At 33.3% G+C, this 6,709-nt stretch overlaps 1 long non-coding RNA gene across 1 annotated transcript in view; it reads right to left on the bottom strand.

Moving 5' to 3' along the window:
- Positions 1-5,929: 5,929 nt before the first annotated feature.
- The window catches only part of LOC132598348 (uncharacterized), a 412,511-nt gene continuing 411,731 nt past the window's right edge, over positions 5,930-6,709 (bottom strand). Inside the window, exon 3 of the long non-coding RNA XR_009566422.1 lies at positions 5,930-5,990. This is a non-coding gene — a long non-coding RNA (uncharacterized lncRNA). The remainder of the gene's footprint in view (positions 5,991-6,709) is intronic.

Below are 6,709 nucleotides of genomic sequence, written 5' to 3'. Positions count from 1 at the left end.
TCTGCTTTATTCACAATACCCTTTAGAGTATTATAAAATTAATCAGCTTTAAATGAAAGTATTAGTACAACTTCGCCTCCTATTACAGTATATACTGTTTTATTTTACTCTGAAATATCATATATTGTCTAAAATAATAACTGGTATACAGAGAACAAATGCACGAGCACAACTCTCTGATTAGACTTTTGCTTCCTAGTATAAAAGGCTTAATTAACACTCTTTAACGATTACTGTAGGGGCATTACATTTTGAAATATTTCTTTAAATGACTTTGATTCGTAGACACTGGTTGGGAGCTGAAACACACCTACCCGAGGAGGGGCAACTCATAAGCATCTGGCCATCTAATTCTATTCTAGTTTTAGGACTTTTAATTCCACTCTAATAGTACAAATGGGAATTCGGATGAACTGCCTTGATGTAAGATTTTTCTGTATCTGGACAGAGAAATGAATAGATCCTCTACCTGAGAAACGTGAGAATGGCTCACTGTGAGAGATATAAAATCTTCTCCAGAGCGTGTTTTATCAGATTAAATTCTACTGTATCAGGGAAAATATTAATCCGGCCATACTTGGGATATATATCTCTACTAACAGTTCTCACACCTGAAGACAAACATTTTTCTAACTATTAAATATTCTAGCTGATTTAATAAGGGATCCAATGGCATGGTTTCTGCTACATCACTGCTCTTTGGAAGGTACTTTCATAATCTTCTATTTTATTAAGAAATAAAACATTGCTGACAGATTATTTTGTATACATGGTATTTCAGGACCAAGACTGTAGGTAGAATTTGATTTGCTACTTCCTCTGTTTTATCTTGTGTAAATAATCCATAGAAAGTGAACAAATATCCTAAAATATATTTGAAAGAGCCCTGAAATAGCAGAAGCTTTAGGATTTAATCTAGTCATAAAAAATTGTTAACTGTAGAAACTTGGTCAAAGAGAAATAACATTTTTGAAATATCTTTTACATGCTAGCCACTGTGCTCATATACCTGAGCATACCTGAAATATACCTGAGTATACCTAACATACCTGAGTATACCTGAAAGTACAATTCTTAGGCTCACATGTTATTTTGATGTGACCTTACATTGCAGAAGAGAAAACGTGTTAGTGAAACTACTTGACACAATCTAAGGAAATATAACTATTTCCCCAGTTTTTAATTTGCAAATAGCAGACATCATTCAGGGAATTTCTGTAAAGCCGTATGTAGATTTTAAATATGTGTAAAAGTTTTCTCAAAAAGCAAAATATAAATACTTTTTGGTATTTATACTAAAATAACAAACAACGACAACAACAAGAAAAAGACAAGAAAGAATGTATCCGAATTGAAACGTAAAAGAAAGGGTTGATTTTACTATGAGTTAAGAAGCTATTTTCTGTGCTGATGAAACTGATTCAATCAAGTCAAAACGATCTGATTTTGCGAACAGTCCCTCCCCCTTGGGTACTTGGGCAAGGGAACCCCTGCCCTGAGCTCCACGCCTTGAAGAGCACCACATATTACAAACACATTTACACAAAAGGGATGCAAGATCACATGAGCACATCTCTTCCTCAGAAGCAGGTTAGATTCCAACTGGAAGAGTCCTTAGATGGGATTACAATACATTCATCCATTGTAATAGGGAGAAGGCAGAATATGTGGGTAAATACGTGACTAGGTTACATACAGATTTGGTAGTTAAAAACCTGTGCAGGTTGGTTTCTGATTGTTTCAGTTGTTTTTTTTTTTCAAATGAAATAACACTTAGTAAATGAAGTAACAACTAATGAATGAAATACCAATTATTCTTTTGAGAGCTTTCTTAACAGGTTACCTAAAATTTGCTGCAAATCTTCATGTTTTATTAGGATAATCACTTAAGCATAACGAAGAATGACTGAAAAGTTGCATTTGTTTCTAGAAAAAGTAGAACCAGAGAATATAGTACCAGACTGACAGGTACTTGCCGAAAGGATGTGACTAGGAGAACCTCCTTCTTGTGACACACCTTTCTAGCTGGCACCTCTCAGGTGATACTCAACCTTATTTCTTATTCACTGATATAAAGATAATTAAACTTCATTTAAAAGGTGAATACTGAAAGAAAGGACATGGAACTATCATGCAGCCAGCCTAAATTAGTTTGACAACATTACCGAATTAGTTGTGCACTAATGAGATGGCATTATGGGAGCAAGAGAGACTTCAAAGAGTAATTTATAATAAACCTCTAAAAAGAGATCATCACCCTCATCACTAACAGCAACATCATCATTAGGGAAGAAGGAAGATGCGGGAAAAGGCTGGTTCACTGAAAGACTGCAAGAAGCAAAGCCTACTTTTCACATGATACCATCCAACAGGCACTGCCATTTGAGAGAAGGACCCACTTATTTTATGTGTGAGGCGTTACACTGTTGGAGACTGAGCACTGTTAGTCGCTGTAACAGTACAGCAGTTAACACTCAATCAATAATTACTTTTCTCCAGGTGTTATGTTAAAATCTTAATATGCTTTATCTCATTCCATTCTCATCGCAACGTTTGCATTTGGTACTATTATAATGTCCATTTTACAGATGGGAATTAGAGAACTGGAATGTTTTTCCGAGGTTACACAGTTGAGGACGCTGGGTTTAGTATAGTTAACTAATTAAGGCTAGGCAGCCTTAATTTTGCATCCTATGCTATCTAACCCTAGTCTGATCCTACTGTAACTTACAGAGAGAGAAACTAGAAGGAAAGTAAATAATAACTGGGCTTTTTGAAGTAGAAATTCTGAAAAAGATATACTTATCTATAAAATAAGGTGGATAAAATACTGAAGACAAACTTTGCCAACTTTATACTTTGCCTGGGACCCGGGATTGCACTGAATGCATTTCTCTACCCAGATACTTATACAAATAATCATAAGCCTAGTCAAAACCACTTGTGAACAAGTGTTAATTATGTTTATTAAAATTTACCCAGCTGTTGAAATTTTCTAATGCCTGAAGAAAATGAGAGCTATGTTGAATATACAACTGGGAACAATGAAAATGAAACTGACTCTTTTGAAGAATAATTACTTATGCTAATTTACTTGAACACAGCAAACACAGCAAACACAGCTCTATCAGCAAACATTTTCATAGTAATGTTATTATTTGCCTTCTCTGAAATGCTAGTCTCATTATAGTGAAGTATAAAAGAGTCAGAATACATGAACTGAATTTAAAGATTAGCAGTTACATGTCTGACCTAAAAAATTACAGGTTATATACCGTTCAAGGTGTATTTTAATTTATATAAAAAATGATGTACTTGAGATGCCCCTAAAACCATTCATTGCTCACATTCCAAAGAAGAATGTCAATAATGAATATGACATTCTTAATCATTAATATTCATAGGTATATATTACATATATAACAATTTATATCAAATAAATGTTTCTAGTCCCTTAACTGGATGATACTAATAGCAAGACATAAGGTAATAAAGTGAGTGCCCTCAGAGAAAGAAAATACAGGAGATATTAAAAATATCAGAGGAATTCATTTTCATTTATAGGATACTTCTCAAATTTATCTTCTCATTTATGAATAAAATGGAACATTTTGTTGACTATGGAAATACATTATTTTATGTTAAGTACTATTTCATTACTTAGCAAATATAATTTTCTGTATCAAATTTGCAGGTATCATAATGCTCAAATATATAATGTAAACGCGATGACAGGCAAAGGAAAGATACTCTAAACCTTTAAATTAGTGTGAAAATAATCTTAAATCAAATATGACATAACATTTAACGGAGTCAAATACAACGTGCTCATTTTCTCCCTCCTCACAATTTGTTCTAAGATTCTGAAATATCACCCACCCTACTGTACATTTTCGATAACCTTACACGCCCCAGGTGAGCTGGGCCTCCCGTCAGAGCTGATTATTTCAAGAATGGACTGAGAGCCACATGGAGCTAACCAGAGACTAAATTAAAGGTTACAGACACCAATCTGATTAGTTGCTGGTGAGCACTGGACCTGAAATGTCATCAGGACTTTGGGCCAGTTTTGGTCATTTTCACTGCAATACACTGCGGCCACTGCACACCTTCCAAGTACAGCAAGCACATGAGCCTTCAGAGAGATGCTCACAAAATAATCAGACTCGAAAAAAATAAGCAGAGAAGTAGCCATGTGAGAGCCACTGCCTAGAAATTCATCAGATCCTTTACCTACCTCTCACCATCACTGCCCTTTTAGATTCAGGCAGTAAGTGTGGGTTTCTATTATTTGCAGCTAACTTCACACAATTTAAGAAATCATTACTTAAAGACAACAAAAATCCCAAATCAAGAATTTAATTTGATAGCTGTGAACAAAATCTGCAAGATTCAGGCAATGCATTTTGTGAGATAGCATGGAAAAACTTAGAGCAGCCCTAAATTAAGCTACTAGAATCATAATTTAATATGCATAAAGAAAAATATTCTCCATCCCCAGAAGACCAAGCTAAGTAAGCCAAGAGTATATTTTATAAACTATTAAACAATGGTAAATGTATTTATATCTATTAAATTAGTATATTGGAAAATAAATAAAAATGATTAATAGATAGCAAGAAACATAAAATACATGAAACATATATGAAACAGTAATATAAAACTAACAATAACACGGATAATGTAGCCCTACATATAATCCCTATGATTAGCAGAATCATTTTTAAAATGGAGTACATATGATTTTCAAAAACATATACATTTTTTCCACAACTGGCCTTATGTTGGTTTATAGAGCAAGCCTCAATAAATTACAAAGGGTTGGTATCATTCAATGGATGCTCTCTGACATTGGTGAAAAAACAGGAAATCAATTAAAAAGCAGGGGGTAGGAGGAAGGATCTCCGACAATTTGGAAATTATTGGAAGTTATTTCCAAATAACCAACAGAACATAATAAAAAAGGAATCACCAGTAAAATTAGAAAATATTTTAATCTGAATGTTAACGAAAATATATTAAAACCCGTTACATGCAGCTAAAGAGCTGCTTAGAGGGGAATTTATAGACTTATCATTAGAAAGTTTCAAAAGCAATAATTTCAAATTTCATTTCAGAAAGCACAAAAAAAGAACAGGAAAGCAACATCCAAACAATAAAGCAAAAGAAATCAATAAAATTAAAATCATAAAATAGAGAACAAAACACTAGCCAAGAATAGTTTTTGTATTATCAGTTAACGTGAAAAACCCAAGCAATACTGTTTAAATATAAAATAGAAAGAAAGCCAGGGGCACTCAGCTAGCTCAGTTGGAAAAGCATAAGAGTCTTTAAACAAAGAAAACCCCCCAAAACGGAGCATCACTACAGACACTAACAAAAATTATAACCAACCTTGAATCATCAAGTTTCAAAGTAAAAATGATGTGAATAAATGCCTTGAAAACCATAACATAACTTGACAAAAGAACAGAATCCTAAATAATTTAGTATCTGTTAATGAAATTAAATTGATTATTGAAACCTGTCCTACATTGAAAAGTTCAAGTCCAAACAACTTCATCAGTAAATTCTACTAAATATTTTTAAAAGTAACAACACCAATACCATACAAATATTTGAAGAGGATAGCAAAAGAGGAAAACATTTTCCAACTCATTCTGTGTCACAGTTTTAAACTTAATATCAAGTTCTGACAAGGACATTTCAACAATAACAACAAAATGCAGATCCACCCTTGTCATTAATACAGATGGGAAAATCTTGACCAAAATATCAGCAAATCAAGGCCAGCAATACAGAAAATCAAACCCATCATGAGAAACTGCAGTGCAATGCAGCAATAGTAAAAGTAAAAATTTTAACATTTGAGAATCAACAGATATAATTCACTACGTTAACGCAAAAAAATGAAAAAAAAAATAACCTTACCTCAGTAGAAGTACTGCTGTTAGTAGTCATTGCAGGAAACTTCTTTAATCAACAGGGGTCTAAAAAAAAGAAAAAGAATCACTAAGTCAGTGATCATATATAATGAAGGATTATTTAGATCATTTTCCCCCAGACAGAGGAAAAAACAATTCACACTATTATTATTTCTATTTAGCATTTTATTGGATATCCTGGTCTGTGAAATAAAGGTAAAAAAGAAATACGTGTCTCCTCAATAATTTTTTAAGTATAATATTTTTCTTAACTTAAAAAAGAAACAGAAAAATAAGTGTAGGAAAGAAATAAAATATATTTTTGTGATGTCATGATTAAGGTTGTAGAAATTCCAAAAAATTTATAGATTATAATGGTAGTAATCAGCAAACTAAAAAAGTTTTGACACGTTATATCTGAATTATAATTAAATTTCCCAAAGACAGAAGTTTTATTAAAATCACATGGCAGCCACAAAGAAAAAATTCTACAACAGATCTTAAAAAGAGAGAAAGACAAAAGGATCAAATATATCACTACAAAGAACATGATCAAATCTGCTATGCACCAAATGTTTGTGTCCCCCCAAATCTTATGTTGCAACCTAATGCCCAGTGTGATAGTATTAGGAAGGGAGATCTCTGGGAAGTGCCTAGATCGTGAGGATGGAGCCCTCATGAGTGGGATTAGAGACCTTATAAAAGACCATACAGAGCTCCCTAGACCCTTCTGCCATGGCAGTTACAACTAGAAGGTGCTGTCTCTAAACCAGAATGTGGGCCCT

This window comes from Globicephala melas, chromosome 13, assembly GCF_963455315.2.
Source record: "Globicephala melas chromosome 13, mGloMel1.2, whole genome shotgun sequence".
Taxonomy (NCBI): domain Eukaryota; kingdom Metazoa; phylum Chordata; class Mammalia; order Artiodactyla; family Delphinidae; genus Globicephala; species Globicephala melas.
This window is presented reverse-complemented; position numbering and strand designations above follow the sequence as displayed.